The sequence below is a fragment of the Rhinopithecus roxellana genome, chromosome 4 (genome assembly GCF_007565055.1).
Source record: "Rhinopithecus roxellana isolate Shanxi Qingling chromosome 4, ASM756505v1, whole genome shotgun sequence".
Classification (NCBI taxonomy): domain Eukaryota; kingdom Metazoa; phylum Chordata; class Mammalia; order Primates; family Cercopithecidae; genus Rhinopithecus; species Rhinopithecus roxellana.
Genome location: NC_044552.1, coordinates 169,672,253 through 169,695,021, shown reverse-complemented (window position 1 = coordinate 169,695,021; position 22,769 = coordinate 169,672,253).

Below are 22,769 nucleotides of genomic sequence, written 5' to 3'. Positions count from 1 at the left end.
AGTTGTTTCTTTGAAAAGATTAACAAAGTTGACAAACCTTTGGCTAGACAGATCAGAAAAAAAGAGAGGTAACTTAACCTACTAAAATCAGGAATAAAAGTGATGCAATGTGATGTTTCAATATATATTTACACTGTGTAATGATTAAATCAAGCTAATTAACAAATCTATCATATATCAAAATCTCACATTGTGCCCCATAAATATATAGTTATTACTTGTCAATTAAAAATAAGAAATAAAAATAAAGATACAGAAAATAAAAAGAATTAAAAGAGGAAATATTACTATTAACTCTACAGAAATAAGAAGGAATTATAAAGTAATAGTATAAACATTTGTATGTCAATGCAGGAGACAGTGTAATGGAATGAACTAATTCCTGGAAAAGGTAAACTACTGAAACTAATACAAGAGACAGTAGATGTCTTAATTGACCTGTAACAAGCAAAGAGATTGAATTAGTTAAAATTAATTAATTTATTAATTATTAATTAATAAAATAAAACAGAAAAACCAAAACCAAACTTTTTCACAAGAAAAGCCCAGTCCCAAATGGCTTATTTGGTTAATTCTTCCAAAGATTTAAAGAATAACACCAATTTTCACAAACATTTCCCCAAAATATAAGAATAGGTAACACTTCCTAACTCATTTAATGAGACAACTATTACCATTTTAACAAAACTAGAGATGTCACAAGAAAAAATTATAGGCCAATATATCCTACAAGTATACACGCAAAAATCATCTGGATAATAATAGCAAACAGCACCAGCAAAATAAATTTGGATTATACATGATGACCAAGTAGGATTTAGCCCAGAAATGCAATGTTGATTTAACAAGTAAAAAGCAAATGATATAATATATCATATTAGTATGTTACAGGACAAAACCCACCTAAAATTATCTCAAAATATACTGAGACAGCATTTAACAAAATCCAACAATCTTTTAAGATAAACACACTCAACAAGCTAGTATGGGAAAACTTTATCAACCTAAGTGCGTCTATGAAAAACTCATAGTTTACATCACAGATTATAAAAGACTGAAAGCTTTCCCACTAAGATCAGGGACCAGACAAGGATTTTTAATTTCATCGCTTCTATTAAACATTGTACTGAAAGTTCCGGTTAGAGCAGTTAAGCAAGAGGAGAAATCAAAGGCATTCAGATTTAAAAAAAGAAATAAAACGATCTGTATTAGCAAGTGACATGTGTATTACGTACAGAAAATCCTAAGGAATACATACACAATTATTAGAGGTAATAAATGAATACAGCAAGTTGCAGAATACAACATCAATATATAAATATAAATATCAACTGTATTTTCGTGCAATATCAATGAAGTGTCCAAAAACAAACATTTAAAAAGAAATTCCATTTACAATAACATCAAGAAGAAAAATGTACTTATGAATAAATTTTTAAAATAAGTTTAACACTTGCAAATTAAAAACTATAAAACATCATTAAAATAAATTAAAGGAGATTTAAATAAATGAGAAGACATTCAATGTTCACAGATCACAAGATTTCATATTGTTAAAATGGCATTGTGCTCAAAAGACATATAGATTCAATATAATCTTCCATCAAAATCCCAGCTTTTTTTTTTTTTTTTTTTTTTTTTTTTGCCGAAATGGACAAGCTGACCTAAAACTCACATGGAAAAGCAAGGGACCCAGAGTAGCCAAAACAATCTTGAAAAAGATGAAAAGTTGGAGTACTCACACTTCCAATTTCAAAACTTACTACAAAATTACAGTGATCGAAACAATGTGATATTGGCAAAATAATAGACATACTGATTGAGGGAATAGAATTGAGAGCCAGAAATAAATCCTTAAATTTGTAGTCAATTGCTTTTGACAAGGGTGCTAAGAAATACAATGGAAAGAATTTTTTTTTTCAATAATTTATGCAGGGACCATTGTATACTAACATGCAAAAGAATACATTTGAACTCCTGTGTTACATCATATTCAAAAATTAACTCAAAATTCTTCAGAAACCAAAATGTAAGAGCTAAAATTATAAAACTTAGAAGAAAATAGAAGCATAAATACTGGTGACCTTGGATTAGGCGAGGTCACAAATATAAGACCAAAAGCACATGCAAAAACAACCAACTAGGTAAATTAAGCTTCATCATTTGGAAACTAGCATCCAGAATACATAAAGAATGCTTACAACTCAAGAATACAAAAAATAAAACTCAATAAAAAATGTCAAAAGGGGTCTTTTCCAAATAAAAAATACAAATTTGCAATAAAGCACATAAATAGATACTCAACATCATTAGTCATTAGTTAAATGCAAATCAAAACCACAAGAAGACACCACTCCACTTTTACTATAATGGACAATGAAAGTAAAATAGATGAACAATGAAAATGTTGAATGGGTATGGAGGAACTGAAATCCTTATGCAGGGAGTGTAGATCCTTTAGTAATAGCTCAGTAGTTTTTTTTTTTTTTTTTAGATAAAGCAATGGATATATTTATGCCAATATTTCCCTCCCTTCTTTCATACATTCCTTGGTTCCTCTCTTTTTTTTCTTCTTCTCTTCCTCTTCCTCCCTTTTGGTCTATGTTTAATTGAATTTTGGAATCAAAATATGCTTGCTATAATAGACTAGAGAATTTTTCTTTTCTATATTTCAGAATAATGATAATTATAAAGTATTTGTTCTTTAAAGTTGGAATAAAATACAGCTATAAAAACTATCTACACTGATAAAAGCTGTATACTAGGCCTTTGTATTTCCAACCTCTTCTGTGATTTTCAGTTTGGTCTACTTTTTCTTAAGAAATTTTGTTTTGTTTATTCTTTCTACCTCTTTTCTGTCTCTTTCAACTTCATTTTTTCTTTTATTAGTGCTATTATCTTTTTGTATTTTGTATTTTGGTTTATTATCTAATTTTTACTTTTTTCCTAAATATTTATTATTTTTATTTGATAACAAATTCATTTCAGCTATAAATCTTTATGTGAGCCTTATTTTAGCAGCATCCCATACATTTAGGGTGAGTCTTTCAATTATTTTCTGGATAGTTTGTAATTTCTGTTTTTCTCTCTAAGTCAGAAAAATTTCAATTTATATATTTTATAAATTTATATATTTTCAATTTATATATTATATAAAATTTTATTAGAGCACAATCAAATAATAAGAGCTATGAAATATCTCCATTTAAAAATTTTTAGAATTTTATGATTGTGACCTGTTATAAAGATAATGCATGTTTTTAAGTTCTATGAACATAAGAATGTATGTTCTCTGCTTTTGATGCATAGTTATATATATGAACAAAAAATATATATATACACCTATAAAATACAAATGCTCCATAAACTTATGGTGGGGTTACACCCCAATAAAATCATGGTAAATTGAAAATAACATTAAGTAAAAAATGTACTTAACCTACTGAATATCATACCTCAGTCTAGCCTACCTTAAACATGCTCAGAATACCTAGTTTACAGTTGGCAAAACTGTCTGGCAACACAGTAACACTGTAGAATATGGGTTGTTCACCCTCATTATTGTATGTCTAACTGGGAGCTGTGCCTCCTGTAGCTGCCCAGCATCTTGAGAGAGTGTCATACTGCATATTGCTAGTCCAGGAAACGATCAAAATTCAAAACTCCAGTCACAGCATCTAACGAATGTGAATCATTTTCACACCGTCATAAAGCTGAAAACTCTCAAGTTGAACGCTTGTAAGTTGGGGACTGTCTATATTTTGAGTCAGTTAAATTGATTAATTGACTAATTATCTTCTTAATGATATTTTATGTTATAATGTATCCATATTTCTATACATTAGTGTTAAATTTCACTTTGATATTAATTATCTCACTATTAATATCTAATATTTACTGTATAATTGTGATTTTGTTTGCATTCTTTCATTCCTTTATTTTCAATCTTTCTTTGTCACTGTTGAGGGCATAGTGTTTGAAAACAACAAAATGCTGCTTTAAAAAACTAGTTGGATTATCTGTTATTCTATCTATTTATTGGGTATTCTGATCTCATTTTATTTTTACCATTTTTTTGTTTTCTTACTTTAACTCTTTTTCTGGTTTGATTAAGTTTTAACTGTCTTCCTTTACTTCTTACATATTTGGAAGTTGTATGCTTTTCGGTTTTGCTGGTGGTATGTAACGCATTCACTCATTACCAAACTAAAGGCTGATAAGTTGCCAACCACTGAGGATATATGCTGAAGAAGAGAAATAGGATGATTGCTGCCTTAAAACATATATTGTAATGGGACTAGGTGAAAAACAACCAACTAACAAATAAGAAGTAATTAAATAAGCGAGATAATATTAGATAAGCACTATGTAGAGAATTCAGATAGAAAGGCATGACAGAAAGTGACTGGAAGCTTCTTAGAAGTGGCCTCTTTGTTGTGCTGTCCTTCATGACCCAGTGGGTGACTCTTGAGGGAAAGGAAGGCAGCAACACAATGACTATCTTAGAACTCCCAGTGCTCTTTCCTTCACCTTTCTAGGTAAGTTTAGACACACACACACACACACACACACATATACACACACATGTAACTTTTAATTTTTTTCTCACTTTAACATAAGCACATATGGAACTTGTATTGGGAAAGTAGAAAACCTGTGTTTCAGTAAGACTAAATTTTGTTCCTTCAGTAAAACAGAATGTTTTTCCATTTTGATATTTCATTAATTTTGTTTTAAGCAAAGAAATGGGTTGATTAAAAGTGGAAAAAATGACAGTAGTAGATTTTGTGGTAATACATTTATTTCATGTTAAATTAAATCAATAAAATATGTGAAGATTATATTGAAATGCTTTCATCATTTAGTTGAGATTTTTGAATAATGCTTTAAAGAAAATTAACCACAAGATAAATTATACTATGGTCACAGAAAGCTGATTGATATCACAGCTTCTATTATAACAAAATATTTTTATAATCTATTTTAAGAGAGAATGAAATATATTAATATCAAAGTAAAAGTATTAATTTATAAGTTTAAATTTTGCCTACTCAGCCATATAAGTCATAACCTTGGACAATTAAGCTTTCCGTTTAATCATTAGTAAATCTTAAGTTATTACAATGTGTTTGCAACAGTATTAAACAATAATTGAAGTCTTTAACCATTCATTTTCCAAATAGTTATTCTTAATAATTCTGTTTTTATGGAAAGCTGGTTTTCTTAGCCCCTTTAAAAAATAAGTGGAATGATTTAAGAGTGATATAACTTAAGTAATTAAAATTATCCTGATTTTTTTTTACTTAGCCAGTGCAACTACAGACAAATTTTGGTGTGTCTGTGTAGCTTAATACAAAATCCAGATTTGACTTTACTCATTATATTACATGATAATTGGTTTGATGTTATTTAAAACTGTCTGAGATACTAAGTGTTTAGTGGGGTTTTGATTAGTGTAACTGGCAAACTTCAAAAGGCCTGAATATTTGGTTTGGATACAACTTGATTAGTTTGGATGGCTATTCAGATTTTCACCGAAATCACTGAAGGCCTTTTTCCAGGCCTTCCCAGTCTGAATATTTTATTCTTCATCCATTTCCCAAGAAACTGAGTTTCATGTTTCTAGGACTGTAGTTTCCAGCTATGTATTCTGGAAGCCCCTCTTTATGAAGACTGATAGGTCATATAAACAATTTATTTTAGAATCTTCATATCCATTATCATTACTTACACAGATAACTTTTTCTATCATCAGAATCATGAGCTTTTAGAACTATGTGGAATATTTCAAGATCGTCTAGCCAATTCTAGTTACACATGTTAGGAAAATGAATTGTTTAAACTCAGTTATGTAAGCTAAGTTTTTAAGTGGAGATACAAGTAGTTTCAATAAGACTGGAGTGAGGGATAAATAAGATAATATACTAAAAATATCACACCATTTTAGGCCACACACACACACACCCGTTTGTCTTTCTTTCTTCTTTTCATATAGAATGATGTAGTGGTAAGTGGATGAGGATAGCTTGGATTTTGCCTCATGGGTTCACTTTTGACCACAACTCATAAAACCATCTTCCTTCTTTCTTTCCTAATCTAGAACCATTTCCTTTTTTTCCTTTCCTGATGCTTCATTTTCTCTTGGCTTGTTCAATCTTTGCTATTCCAGTAATGTGAATTTTCCCCCACTACTCATACATTGTTATCTGGGATGAATAGGCAGAATTAATTAATTAATTAATATGCTATGCCACATTCCTTAATAATCAATCACAAACAGATGAGCTTCATGGATGCAAATACATGCCTACTTTTATATTCAAAGATGTTGCATATAGGAATTACATACATTATGAGGATCATTGATAAGCAAATATTTTCCTTTGATTACTTACTGGTTGTAGAGTGCTTTGTATGTATCCAGCCACTCTATTAATCCCTTTGTACTATAACTTCCTTTAATCCTAATATATATCTAATAAAATGCATATTTCCTCTACCTGGAACATTCTGCCTCCTGATCATCAATAGGAGGCATTTCTTCTTATTTATGTTTCATCTCAAAAATTTCCTCCTCGGGGAGGCTGTTTGTAACATCTCATCTTGAAGAATCTGCTAGGCTCTCTTTAACACATCATTCACTTTCATTTCTTACCACCTAACTTATCAATATATAAAATTTTCATTTTTAATTTGCTAACATGTTATTATTTTCCTCCCCTGACAACTGTAATTAAAACCTCATATTGGTTTTGTTCATTGCTGAATTGTCAGTCTAACCCATGTCTTCTCCATTTTAATATCCAAGACCTTCAATTGCTCTCAGACTATCTTTAGACTTACCTAAAAAAGAAAAAGGAAAGCCATCTCACTCTTGTTTGTGTTAATTCAGAGTCATAGACATTCAAATATTTTAGACAAAATTATTATTATCTCTAAGATGGATATGCACATTTTCCAGATTCTTAGATTTTTTATAGACACAGAAATTTAAAAATTAGTCATTCATGGGGAGTAAATAGGGGACTCCTATTTAGTAAAAAAAAAAAAAAAACTCCCTTAGTAAAAGGGGAGAAAATGCATTTCTCCCCTTAGTTTTTAGGAGTCATCAATGAGAATCTTTGGGCACATTTTCATCTTGATGGCAGCGGTGGCCTGTCTGGATCCGCTGCTGTGAGGACGCCAGCTGCAGCTGGGGAGGCATGGCAGGGCTTCATGCTCTGCGGAGCTAGTGGGGGCCAGGAAGAGGTGATCCCAGTGGAAGCCCTGCACCCTACCAAGTTGACTTGATAGGCCAGGAGTTTGCCTTCCTGGGCACAGCTGCAGTCGCCCAGCCCAGCCATGGCTCCAGAGCCGGGCATCCCTGTGCTCTTGGGTGCCCAGGAAGCCCCCTGCCCCTGCAGGCTTGGGAGTGTCTGTTCTTGTTTCCTGACCCCTCCTTGATCCCAGCACCCGCTCTGGTGCAGAGTAAAGTTGTGGCTGAGCCAGAGTGTAGTTGCAACTCAGCCAGGTGTGCGTGCACTTGGGGTGGCACTGACATACCAGCCTGCTGATGCCTCAGCCCCTTCTAGACTTTAGGCACCAATGAGCACGGGAGGGAGGCCAGGGTGCTGAGGGTGGCTTGGTGCCCCTTGGCACGGACAGCATGGGTGCTATAGATGGCACATTGATGGCCTCAGGAGGCAGACAGGTGCTTAGATGGGAAGAGAGGGGTCCCCAGTGAAGCCTCACCTTCAAGACAGGAATGGCCTAAATGCTGGGGGCTGGACTGGGTTGCTATTTCCAGATGGAGTTCACAACCTGCAGTGAGAACTTCCTTAAAGATTTTCAACCAACTGGATAGTGCTTTTTCCAGGCCTGCTGATGGCCACCCATAGACCAATCAGTACACACTTCCTTCTGAGCCCATAAAAACCCCAGACTCAGCCCAACTCAGAAACTTGTCAGGTTGACCTGACTGCAAATAGGAACCACTGTCTCTGCTGAGAGCTGTTCTGTTGCTTACAAAAGCTCCTTACCACCTTGCTTTACCTTCCAGTTGTCCACATAACCTCATTCTTCCTGGACACAAGACAAGAACTCAGGACCCACTGAACAACAGGAGTTAAAAGAGTTGTGACACATTCTTGGCTGGCTTGCCAAACTGTGGGCAGTGACATGCTCCCAGATTGCAGGAGTGAAGAATACTGACCCTTCTGGGGGACCAGACCTAGGGATTCCTGAAGCCAGAGCTGCTGTAATGCTATAGCCTTCCTACAATCTGCTGGTGCCAGCTGCCCCCTATGACAAGAAGCAGTGTTAGGGCTGGGCCAGCCCAGGAGCCACAGGCCAGAGCAAGGTGGTGGGACTGAAGCAGCTATAACACACACTGGCTGAAACATACCACTATGCAACACACCTCCCTGCCAAAGCTCACCATGCTGCAGGAGACAAGAAGGAGAGAAGAGCTGCTGCCCTTCCTGGAGCCCAGACCTCCGGGGTCCCCAAGTCAGGGCTGTGATACACTGTAATACCTTCTTTGGGGCTCTGTTCTTCCTGGTGTCTCTAAGATTTTGGGCACCATCGCATTTCTCTTGTCCAGACACTGGTGCCTGCAGTGGAAGCTGCTTGTAGTATGTCTGGTCCAGCTGCAGGCTCCCACAGAGCCAGTGCCTGTGCTGGCTCTGTTTGTGTTAGTTTTCATAAGTAGTGAGAGATAGGCCTCTAGTTCCATTCTTCTAGATGTGAATATCCAGTTCTCCCAGCACCATTTATTGAAGAGACTGTCGTTTTCCTAATGTGTGTTCTTGGTGCCTTTCAAAAATTAGTTGGCTGTAAATATATGCATTTATTTCTAAGTTCTCTTTTCTGTTCCATTGATCTATGTATCTGTTTTCATGATGGTACCATAATGTTTTGACTGCTATAGATTTGTAGAGATTTTGCAGTCGGGTAGTGTCATGCCTTCAGATTTGTTCTTTATAGTCAAGATTGCTTTGGCTATTTGAGATCTTTTGTGACTCCAGGTACATTTTAGGATTCTTTTTTCTATTTCTGTAAAGAATGTCGTTGACATTTTGATATGAATTACATTAAATTTGTAGATTACTTTAAGAAATATGAACATTTTAGCAATGTTAATTATTTCAATCAACAACCATGGGATGTCTTTTTATTTATTTGTATCCTCTTCAATATCTTTCATCAATGTTTTGTGGGTTTCATTGCAGAGATTTTCACCTCCTTAGTTAAATTGATTTCTGTGTATTTTATTTTTTTGAGAGTTGTCATAAACCAGACTGCTTTCTTGATTTCTTTTTCAGATAGTTTGCTATCGTCTTACAGAAATGCTACTAATTTTTGTATGTTGATTTTGTATTCTGCATTACTGAGATTCTTTATTAGTTCTAAAAGGTTTTGGGGTATGTGTGTTTGTGTGTATGTGTGTTTGTGCATATGTGTGAATGTTTAGGTTCTTCTAAACATAAGATCATGTTGTCTGCAAATACGGACAATCTGACTTCCTCATTTCCAGTTTAGATGCCTTTTATTTATTTCTCTTGCCTAATTGCTTTGGCTAGGGCTCCTAATGCACTATGTTGAAGAGAAGTGGTGGAAGTGGGCATCCTTGTCTAGTTCCAGCTCTTAGAGGAAAAGCTTGCAGCTTTTTTCTATTCCATATGATGTTAGCTGTGGATTTGTCATATGTGACTTTCATTGTGTTGGGATACATTTCTTCTTATATTATGTTATTCTTGCATTGCACTTGAGACTGGGTAATTTAGAAAGAAAAGAGGCTTAGTTGGGCCATAGTTCTGCAGGTTGTACAAGCATGCAGCAATATCTACTCAGCTTCTGGGGAGGCCTCAGGGAATTTTACTTATGGCTGAAGATAAAGCAGGAGCAAGGACATCACATAACCAGAGCAGGAGCAAGAGAGAGAGTCAGGGGAAGGTGCCACATCCTTTTAAACAACCAGATCTCAAAAGTACTCACTCACTGTCACAAAAATAGCACCAAACCATGAGGGATCTGCTCCTATGATCTAAAAATCTCCCACCAGGCCCCACCTCCAACATTAAAGATTACGTTTCAACATGAGATTTATCTTCAAACTATATATATATACACACACACACACACACATATATATACATATATATACATATCCTAACTGTATTACTTCTATACTTAATTTTTTGAGAGTTTTTATCATAAATACGTGTTGCATTTTATTAAATGCTTTTTCTATGTCTATTGAGATAATCATAAAGATTTTGTCCTTTACTCTGTTGCTGTGATATGTAACATTTAATGATTTGCATCTTTGCATCCCTGGGATGAATTGCACTTGATCATGGTGAATAGTCTTTTAAATATGCAATTGGATTTGGTGTGCTAGTATTTTGTTGAGAATTTTTACATCTATGTTAGCCAGGGATATTGGCCTGTAGTGTTTTGTTGTTGTTGTTGTTGTTGTGAGATTGTCTGTTTTTGGAATCAGGGTAATACTGGCATTGTAGAATGAGTTCAGAAGAATTCCATCCATTTTAATTTTTTGAAGAGTTTAAGAAGAATTGATATTAGTTCTTCTTTAAATGTTGGGTAGAATTCAACAGTCAAGTCATCAGGTCCTGGACTTTTCTTTGATGAGAAAGTTTTTATTTCTGATTCTATCTTGTCACTCATTATCAGTCTTTTCAGGTTGTTTATTTCTCGTGATCCAGTCATGATTGTGTGTATATAGAAATTTGTTTATTTCTTCTGGGGTTTCCAATTTATTAATGTATAGTTGTTCACAATAGCTTTTAATGATCCTTTGTATTTCTGTGGTATTAGTATCTCCTTTTTCATTTCTGATTTTATTTGAGTATTCTCTTTTTTTCCTCAGTCTAGCTAAGTTTGTCAATTTTGTTTATCTTTTCAAGAAAGTAACTGTTTTGTTGGGGTTTTTTTTTGGTAATTTCTTTTGTTTAAACTTTACTTTTTTTTAAATCTTCATTATTTCTTTCCTTCTATTAATTTGGGTTAAGTCATTCTTGTCTTTCTACTTCTTTGAACCACAATGTCAGATTACTTGAACTCTTCTAATTTTTTGATGTAGACATTTATTGCTATAAACTTACCTGTTAGTACTGCTTTTTGCTTTACCCCATAAGTTTTGGTATGTTATTTATCCCTTTTCATTTGTCTGATCAAATTTTTAAATTTTTAAAATTACTTCCTTTATTTACTCACTGGTTTCAAGAGCATGTTGGTTAATTTCCATGTATTTGTAGAGTTTCAATTTTTTTGTTATTAGTTTCTCGTTTTCATCCATTGTGGTCAGAAGGTACTTGATATTATTTCAATTTTTTTAAAAAATTAAAACTAGTTTTTGCTCTAACGTATAGTTTATCCTAGAGAATGTTCCAAGTGGTATCAAGAAAAACGTGTCTTCTGCAAATGTTAGTCTATTCTGAAAATGTCTGTTGAGTCTACTTGCAGTTTAACTTCATTTCTTTTTTGTTATTGTTGATTTTCTGTCTGGATAACCTGTCCATTACTGAAAATAGGATGTTGAGGTCTCCTACTATTATTATATTACAGTCGATCTCCCCCTTTAGTTCTAATCATATTTGCTTTATGTAGTTAGGTGCTCCAATGTTGAGTGCATATATATTTATAATTGTTGTATCTTCTGTCTGTATTGATCACTTTATCATTATATAATTGAGTCCTTTGTCTCTTTTCACAGTTTTTGATGTAACATCTGTTGTCTGATGTAAATATGGCTATTCCTGCTCTTTTTTGGTTTTCATTTGCATGGAATATCTTTTTTCATCTCTTCATTTTCAGTCTATATGTGTCCTTACAGGTCAAATACATTTCTTGTAGGCAACAAGTAATTGAGTTTTGTTCCATTTAGCCACTTTATGTATTTTAATTGGAGAATTTAATACATTTACATGAATTTACACCATTTACATTGGTGTTTACATTTACATTTAATTCACTCAAGATAATTATTGATAGGTAAGAACTTACTCTTGCAATTTTGTTACTTGTTTTCTAGTTGTTTTGTAGAGTTTTTTTTTCCTTTTGTTCTTCTATTACTGCCTTCTTTTGTAGTTAAGTAGTTTTCTCTAGTAGTATGCTTTGATTTCTTGTTTGTTATTTTTAATGCATCTATTATAGGTTTTTGCTTTGTGATTATCATGGGTTTTACAAAAAAACATCTTTTAGTAATAACAAGTTATTTTTATTTTAACTCAATTTCTCCCTATTTTGAATTTTTGGTTTCACATTTTAGATCTTATATATGGCCTGTTAACAAATTAATGTCATTATTATTTTTAATATTTGTTTATTTTAGCCTCCATACTAAAGATGTAAGTGGTTTACACACCACAAGTATAGTATTAGAGTAGGTATTAAAGTAAGTATAGTTTGTCTGTACACCTACTTTTACCAGTGAGTATTGCATCTCCAGAAATTTTCATGTTATACATTAGCATCATTTTTTTTCAGTTGGAAGAACTTCCTTTCATGTATCTTGTAGGACAGGTTTTGTAGCAATGAATTCCTTCAGCTTTTGTTTTTCAGGGAAAGTTTTTATCTCTCCTGTTTCTAAAGGATAGCTTTGCTGGGTACAGTATATTTGATTGGCAATATTTTTTTTCTTCAGCATTCTTGATATATTGTTTCACTTTCTCCTGGACTGCCAGATTTCTTCTGAGAAGTCTGCTGCCATGCATATTTGAACTCTCTTATGTGTTATTTCATTCTTTTCTCTTGCTGCTGTGATGATCCACTCTCTGTCTTTGAACTTTGAGAATTTCATTGTGATATATCCTGAAGCAGTCTTATTTGAGTTGAATCTGACTGGTGAACTTTGACCTTCCTGTACTTGGATATTTATATCTTTCTGCATATTTAGAAAGTTTTTTGTTATTATTTATTTGAATAAGTTTTCTATCCTTTTGTTTTTCTTAATCTCCTGTTGAACTTCAGTAACTCAAATGTTTGCTCTTCTGATACTATCCTGCAGATGCTGTAGGCTTTCTTCTTTCCTTTTTATTCTTTTTTATTTTTCTCCCTTTGTGTATTTCCGAATAGCCTGTTTTTGAGCTCACTGATTCTTTCTTCTGTTTGATCAATTCTGCTGTTGATGTTCTGTATTGCATTTTTCATTTCATTCATTATATTTTTCAGCTCCAGAATTTCTCTTTGATTTTTTAAAAGTTATGTTAATCTTTCTGTTACATTTCTCTACTCAGTTTCTGAATTCTTTCTGAGTATTTTATTGAAGTTTGTTAAACTTCCTTAAAACAACTTTTTAAATTCTTTTTTTGAGAGATCACACATCACTTTAGGGTCAGTCTCTGGCAGCTTATTTTGTCTTTTTGGTAAGGTTGTATCTACCTGAATGTTTCTGATGCTTGTGAATGTGTAACATTGTCTGCCCATTGAGGGGTTAGGTATTTATTCCAGTCTTCACAGTATGGCTTTTTTGTTCCCTTCCTTCTTCAGTGTGCCCTCCAGGGATTCTAAGCAGATTGACTGCTGCATCCCCTGAGCTCATGACCACTGTAGCTGTCTAAGCACTAAAGGGTGGTCTAGAGGTCTAAGCCCAGGTTTGCGGTGAAATCCACAAGGGCTCTTAAATTGGTATGGTTCTCTGGCCCAAGTGAACCTGAGGAAGACCCAAGGGGAGTAGTCTAGCTGTGTAGGACTGATTAGGGACCTGAAACTGGTAGCCTATTGCAGCTGCCCAGAGAGGTGCACCTTCTAGAGGTATCCTTCAGAATTGTAATAGTTCTCTGACTGCAGCAAAAAATATTGGAGCCAAGACCATGCCCCCTCAGGATCTGCTGTGAGATGGGGGCTGGCAAACCTGTCTCATTGGCTCTGCCAGGCACACATCTCCCTGCAGGTCCCTGCACAGGCAGGATAGTTGCCTGACTACAGTGGGAGGGGCCAGAGCTAAGACTAGACCTCTTCAGGATATGCTGTGGGATGGCGGCTGGTGATCCCATGATGGATAGTCATATTCCTGAGCTATGAGATATAAGTGAATATCTCTCTGGGCCCTTGTAAGAGCAACTCTAAGCTGGGACCTCAGCTTAGGGGTGTTGGCACCAAGCCACAGGTAAACTTTCAGACTCACTGCTGAGACCAATGTTAGCTGGCAGGCAAGACTTTCTGCTGAGGCAATAGCATGTACTATTTCTCCTGGACCTCTTGACATATCATTTTGGTTGTAGGATCAAGGCCAGGTGGGGCTGTAACCAAGCTCTTTGGGGAATGGGGCTGTTTCTGGGATTGAAACCAAAAACACAGCTGGTAAGTCTAGTACCTGGATGCTGGCCTGTACTCTCAAAACTGCATTCCTAGGTCTAAGGCTGCACTGAGGTTTCAAAATTTCCTACCTGAATCCTGAGGCTTCTTCAGAGAGACTTTTGTCTATAGATGCATGTAGAATTTGTGGTGTTGTGAGAGGACAGGAGTGGGTTACCTTTATAATTTCATCATCTTTCTGACATATCTCAGGTCATTGTTTTTATACAACTTGTCATTACTACAGGTAGACTCTGTTGAAAAATATGCAGGTGAAGGGCTACCTACAGGAAATAAAGGGTCAGGAAATTAAAGAAGCTTCTACTTTAATTATGAAGACACTCATAATTCTGGATGTGTAGAGCATTCAGAAAGATTTAAGGTACATTCAACTCTAATTGATGTGATTTTACTCAAAATATTATTTTTAAAAATTTATACATTTTTAAAAATGTAAATTTATTTTAGATTCAGTGGGTATATGTGTATGTTTGTTACATGAGTATATTGTAGGGATTGGGATTCTAGTGCACTCATTACCCAAATAGTGAACATTGTACCTGATGGATAGTTTTTCAACTCTCACCTCACCTTTCACCCTCCCTGCTTTTGGAGTCACCAGTGTCTATTATTTCCAACTTTATGTCTATGTGTACCCATTGGTTAGCTCCCAGTTATAAGTAAGAACACGCAGTATTTGATTTTCTATTTCTGAGTTACTTCACTTAGGATAATGGCCTCTGGATGCTTCTACGTTGCTGCAGAGAACGTTATTTTATTCTTCTTTATGTTTTTTTTAAATGTGGTACATACAGAGCATGGAATACACCACAGCATTCCATGCTGTATATGTACCACGTTTTCTTTATCCAGTCAATCACTGATGGACACTGAAGTTGGTTCCATGACTTTGACATACGAATATTGCTGTTATGAACGTACAAGTGCAGGTGTCTTTTTTTAAATAATGATTTCTTTTCCTTTAAGTATATACTAAGTCATGGGATTGCTGGGTCAAATGGTAGTTCTATCTTTAGTTCTTTGAAAAATCATCATATTGTTTTCCACAGAGGTTGAACTAATTTACATTCCCACCAATTGTACGAGAGTTTCCTTTCCTCCACATTCATGCCAACATCTATTGTTTCTGACTTGTTAATAGTAGCCATTCTGGGCGGGGCGCGGTGGCTCAAGCCTGTAATCCCAGCACTTTGGGAGGCCGAGACGGGCGGATCACGAGGTCAGGAGATCGAGACCATCCTGGCTAACATGGTGAAACCCCGTCTCTACTAAAAAATACAAAAAACTAGCCGGGCGAGGTGGCGGGCGCCTGTAGTCCCAGCTACTCGAGAAGCTGAGGCAGGAGAATGGCATAAACCCGGGAGGCAGAGCTTGCAGTGAGCTGAGATCCAGCCACAGCACTCCAGCCCAGGCAACAGAGCGAGACTCCGTCTCAAAAAAAAAAAAAATAGTAGCCATTCTGACTGATGTAAGACGATGTCTTATTGTGGTTTAATTTTAATTTCCATTTCTCTCATAATTAGTGATGTTTTAACTTTGTTGGATGAGACTAATGAAATTTTGGTGAAAACTTCTTTTTCTTTGGTGAAAACTTCATTTCTTTTATGATGCAGTATATTAAAAATTCCTGGTCTTATGTTGTTTCCTGAAATGATTTTTAAAATGTTAACATAATTTTAGTATGGAGATATTTTACTAAACCCCAACCTTTGATTTTCTAAAACATATTTAAGAGGGCAATATTACTACTTACTGCATACAATTATATTTCAACATGGTGAGGTTTGCCTCTCAGTGAGGTCAAGAGTAATTATTTTTTTAATTACTTTTCATGACCATGTTATTTGATTATTTTTTTTTGTTTTGTAAACTAGTAGTTTTTCTTAGTAATAAGATGGTTTTAATATATTGAAGCACAAGACGATATGTGTTTGCCAGCATAAAAATACAAAAATGCAAAGCCAGCCATCTGGGGTTTATTTTAGTAACAGTGTGCTCATAGGGGGTATAGAACACTTAATGCCAAAGTAAATTTTTCATTTGTTTTCTTGGATCATCCATATTTAAATAGCAGCCGAAACAAGTTTGTTTGCAGATGTCTTAAAAAAATATGCTGTGGCTCATAATGAGGCCAGTTCTTTCAAAGTACTTCACTAATAATGCAGTTTATAGGTTATTTGATGCGCATGTCTTTAAGCTTCCCATCTTGACAAAGTTACCCTCTTTAAGCTGAAGGGCATATCTCTGTACTTATGATTGCATGAAAATCATACCCCTGGCTGGGCGTGATGGCTCACACCTGTAATCCCAACACTTTGGGAGGCCGACGTGGGTGGATCACGAGGTCAGTATATCGAGACCAGCTTGATCAACATGGTGAAACCCCGTCTCTACTAAAAATACAAAAATTAGCTGGGCGTGAGGGGGCGTGCCTGTAATCCCAGCTCCTCGGGAGGCTGAGGCAGGATAATCACTTGAACCCAGGAGTTGGAGGTTGCAGTGAGCAGAGATCATGACACTGTACTCCAGCCCGGTGATAGAGCTAGACTCTGTCAAGAAAACAAAAAAAAAAAAAAAAAAAAGGAAAGAAAGAAAGAGAGAGAGAGAGAGAAAGAAAGAAAGAAAGAAAGAAAGAAAGAAAGAAAGAAAGAAAGAAAGAAAGAAAGAAAGAAAGAAGAAAATTGTATTATTTGCACTTATGCGCATACATTCAATGTTAATATATGCATATTTTGTTATTTCTCCATGATGTCAGTTACTTAGATGTTATCTGTGGGTACCTTTGGAAGTTCTCTTAAATCGTAAAGGTGCTTGGGGAAGACACAGCAAATGAAGTCAATTTGAACCCAAATTTTAAGCACTCTAAGGATTTGGTTCATTATATTGTTATAAGAGGGAAATCGGTGTGCAAAGATTATTTGCAATTTTCACTGAAATTAAAAAAGGCTTTTCAGTATTACCTGAGCATTTCTTAGAATTATTATGACATACCTAAATGATGTAGAAAAATATTGATATTAGCTTATAATTTTCCATTTTTATTTTGACTTGAGTTTATACATAATATATGGGAAAGTGAATAATTCAGCTGAAAATCAAGATGGTTGAGATAAAATATTTGGTATTTAGGAAAATGTTGCATACAATGGTGATTCTTAAAAGGCAGTGGAGAGATAAGAATAACTTATGGAAAATTTCAATGTAAATCTTCTCTGTACATTATGACCTTATTGAAAGCCATAAACGAGAGCATGACCCTTGGACAGAAGCAGATGTGGCTTAGTATTTCAACCTTGCCACTTCCTACCAATATAACCTTGGACCATAAATTACCCAGGGATCATAAACTTAAATACCTACAGTGATTTGTTAAAAATGAAATGAGTGAAGTTGGCAGGCCAAGGATTTGGTGATCTAAAGTATTTGTTTTCATGCTCAATGTTAGATCTTTCAAGAGTAGGTAGATACATCCATTTCTGTCTTCAATGCCCTGGTTTTAAAAGTTGGCAAGTAATTAAAATATCTAAAACAATACCTCTCTGGCTGGGATTCAGCCTATGGGCACTGGAGTGTGTTATCTACTTTAAACTTTTATTTCTTCACATAGAAGAGGATTTTTGTGAAGATTCAATGAAATAAAGCCAAAATTGCTGACATGTTACAAGTCTTTAATAAAGGTACTGATGCTTTCTTCATAATTTTTAACTTCTCTTCCCCTAGTGAGTAGAAATAGTCAATAAAAGCCACACGGCTTTTAGTTTTTTTTACTTTATACAAAATATAGATTTAGCTTCTGTATTTATGACATTGCCTTTAGCTATTTAAAACTTTCAAATAGAAATCAGACCTTCTTTATTAACTTTGAAAATGATTTTACAAGGTGTTTATGTAGTTGATATAATTACTTAAGTTACTTTAAAGATCTACTGACTACCCCTCGGCTGATATATCCAATCCTTGGGAGTCATCAAAAAACCAAAATAGCTCTTCATTACTCATATACATTACAGCATAGCAGTCTGTAGAACCTTGTCACTAGACTAAAGGAAGAGTTTCTAACATGCTTAATATACATTTTTTTCATCTGTGAACCTATATGGAATAATAGAAATATGAGGCTTTGTGTCATATGGATGTTGGTTTAAATCTTTCTTTTGTCATAGACTTAGTTGTGTGCCTTTGGTCAAATATTTATTTTCTTATTTATAAAAATGAGAGCTCTACTACTTCTCTGGGAAGGTAGTACTGAAGGTTAAGTGAGATAAACTACATAGAAGTGCCCAATAGATGTCAATTTTTCTTTTTCTCTATCATTTCTACCTTTAATAGAATAAAAGTATTCATTTATTAAGCAATTATTGATTAGTTTCTTAGGTAATCTAATCATGTATATGTAGATATGACATCATACTAGGTCATGGCTTATTATTTGGGCAACAGTTTTGAAGGGAGATGAACCTTTATTCTGGACAATTCCTCAATGCATATAGATTTTGGAGTTACTTATAATATTTTGAGATTATTTTACCTATTGAGCAACAAAATTTTGTTTTGTTTTTATTTTTAAAGTAGACATTAAATATGTGTTGGATAAATGAACAAAATATATTGTTAGGTAAAACACACCAAAAATCTTGAACATGATCACATGATCATATGACTCAGTAAGTTTAGTTCTACAAAATATATTATTGTCTTACTCTACCACCAGAAGATGTCTTCACATTTTTCACTCTCCTTTAAGTAACCATCACCTGATATGGAGCAGAAAACTGTTACCTAGAACCCTTAAATGATTACAGATATTACATATACAGCAGGAAATGACTCTTGGATGCTACTGCCTTTCTAGTCACATGAATAGATATGGAAGGAGTCACACCTAGATGATCAGCTGCCTTTTTTAAATGCAGAAGATTGATATGAACATCATGTTGTGTTAACCATGTAGTGAATTCTACTACAGACACAATATTTAATATCCAGATCCATATAAATGACACCACCAAGAAATTATTAAACAAAATTGAAAAATGTTAAAGAAATGCTTGGGAGACACTAAAATATTAGTAACAGGGTGTGAAATTTGGGTGACTTTTACTTTTTAAATAGTTGTGTTTTTTTTTTTTTGAGATTTTGGTGTTGGGTAAATATTCTTTATATAATTAGATAAAATAACAAGCTACTTTTACTAAAAATATAAATATCAGAATAATTTCAGGAAAATTGATCACAATAAAAAATTGCTTAAGATACAGCAAGAAGAATTGAATTCGAAATTATGAAATTGCCATACTATTGGGTTGGTGCAAAAGTAGTTGCAGTTTTTGCCATTACTTTCAAAACCGCAACTACTTTGCACCAACCACAGTGAATATAGTAGGATATTTATATCTGTATTCAATTAATCTTAATTCCAAAAATATGCATCTGAAAGTAAAATTTTAAAAATTATTAAACTGCGTTTTCTTTAAAAAAAAAAAAAGGACATGCTTTATTCAGTGGAACAACTAGACAATGGCATGAGGCTGCCATAGTAAATCACTCAGTTTGATAAGTATTAACTATGACTTACCTTCACAGATCAAATAAATGACCATCTTTTCAAGTGGTTTTCTCTTTAGGAAATTTTCTCATGCATATTCTTCATAATAAAATTTTAGATCCAGTAACATCCTTTATTACTTTATTCTCTTTGGTTTCCTTCCTGCATTTAACTTTATTGATCACTCACTTCTTAGCAGTCCTCTCTCTGAACTTCCATCACATAATAAATTCCTTTTAATTTAATCTATTTTAGTCAAGCTGACTTCTTGACTGTTCTGCAAATGCACTCAAGTTCATTTTCCTGTTGGGTCAGAGTTTTATTGTTTTTGACTATTAGCTGTCCTAAGATTTACAAAACAGGAACAAAACTAAAAACCAGGAGTGTTAACTTGTAAATTAATTATAATAAGTGAATGAACATATTTTAGGCCAGAAGATGAGTTAACATTTATAAATGTTTGACTGGGTTGGTACTTAATAAGTTATTTATAGACATTTAATATTTTTAAATATATGAAAAGAAGTTATGTGAAAACCATGCCATAAAAGATAAATATATTACCTTTTCGTATATTGCTTTTGAGTAAGTACAACGTAATATTTCCTTCAAGAGGACCTTAGTTTGGTGTCCCATACACAGGAAAAAATAAGAGATAATGCAGAATGTTTATCTGGTTTACCTGACATTTGTGTTTTTGTGGCTTTGCCCATGATAATATTAGATTTGGCTATTATAATACTAGATTTAAGCTTGTCAGTATGAAAACTGTCTGCACTGTCCTTCTTGGAAACAGAGGTTACTGTGGCATTTTAAGAGTTGGATTTGGATTGAATCAGTAACAACAGTAAAATTATAATCATTTCTAAGTTAGTATTCCTCACAAATATACTTTTTAATTCAAACTCTTTGATTTCTGCACTTTGTTTTGGTCATTCCTTAATTTAATCATTATGCATCTCTTTTGTTGCTTTTTATCAGGAGGAGACATTTATTAAGTATCTAGTTTTAATTTTCAGTGAACACAGCACTCAACAGAAAGGTTGGATTAATGTGTCTCCTATTTTCTCTTTTCCACCTCCTGAAGTTTACTGTTTTAGAAGCTTTCGTAGGCAGAGACTCTAACGATGAATCATCTTGTTTATAAGCAAAGTTTAACAAATGTTGGCTTTAATAAGCCTATTATTTGTATTAATAATAAAAAGTAGAGTATATATACCTGCGTCATGGATGCACACTGAATTGAGAATGAGATTCTTACAACTATATTTATTAATGTGTCAAGTAATAAAAATCCCAGAATAAAAATATCAAGTAGCTGGGACTACAGGCATGAGAAACTATGCCTGGCTAATTTTTGTATTTTTAGTAGAGGAGAGGTTTTGCCATTTTGGCCAGGTTGGTCTCAAACTCCTGGCCTCGAATGATCCACCCTCCTCAGCCTCCCAAAGTGCTGAGATTTCAGGCATGAGCCACCTCACCTAGCAGTGTTTGAAGATTTTCATTATAATTTACTTCTTAGTTGCCAAATGGCCCCATCCTTCATAAATTTTAGAATCTATTAAATGAGTGGCTTAATATTAGACAGCTTTTTGTTTTTCTTTGGAAGAAGTCAGATTCTAAACTTAATCTGTGTGTGAAAAAAGCATGGATATTTGAAATATTATGAAAGTGTTACAAAAGTTTATTTTCCAAGAGAAAATGAGCAATTTTAATCTTGTATGCTAAGTTGACTAGGCAATCTTTAAGACAAACCTTCGTCTCCATAAAGATGTATCGTATTAGAAAATTTGCCATTTTGTGAATTTGGTTTCATTATAAAAATCCCCATCAATATTATTTTGCTTCTCAACAATTTGGTGATCATTTTAAGGAAAATTTATATTTGAGAACAAAGTAAATAATTTGCACCAAATTCCACTTTACATTGCTGTAGGTAACCTATAAATATATCTTGTGTTGTTTCATTATTTCTTCTGTCTAGTATGGGTTTAATTTGCTCTTCTATTTTAACTTCTTCAGGTGGAAGCTTAGAAGACTGATTTGAGACCTTTATTCTTTTCTAATTAAGTATTTAATGCTAGACAATTCCCTCTAGGCTTTGATTAGCTACCTTTCAACAATTTTAATATATTGTGTTTTCTTTTTTACTCAATGAAAAATATAATTCCTTTTACGATTTTTTCATTGATCCATGGTTACTAGAAACATGATTTAAATTAGAAACCCTTGTGGAATTTATATGTATCTTTTTGATATTGATTCTAGTTTAATTCCATTGTGATCATAAAACATCATTTGCATGACCTAAATGCCTTCAAATTGTTGAAGTGTGTTTTGCTTTATGTCCATTTGTGGATGTTCCATGCCCATTTGAAAAGATTGTATGTTGTGTTTTAAGATGGAGTGTTGTATAAATTTCAAGTAGGTCAAGTTGATTGGTTATGTTGTTTCAGTTTTCTATATCTTATTGATATCTCTCTTTAACAATTATTCAAAGAGAAATGTTGAAGTTCAACTATAAATTTGTTTTTTTCTTTTAAAAATGTTATCAATTTTTGGCCGGGCGCGGTGGCTCAAGCCTGTAATCCCAGCACTTTGGGAGGCCGAGACGGGCGGATCACGAGGTCAGGAGATCGAGACCATCCTGGCTAACACGGTGAAACCCCGTCTCTACTAAAAATACAAAAACTAGCCGGGCGAGGTGGTGGGCGCCTGTAGTCCCAGCTACTCGGGAGGCTGAGGCAGGAGAATGGCGTAAACCCGGGAGGCGGAGCTTGCAGTGAGCTGAGATCCGGCCACTGCACTCCAGTCCGGGCGACAGAGCGAGACTCCGCCTCAGAAAAAAAAAAAAAAAAAAGTTATCAATTTTTAATTTTATATTTTAGAGCTCAGTTGTTGGATG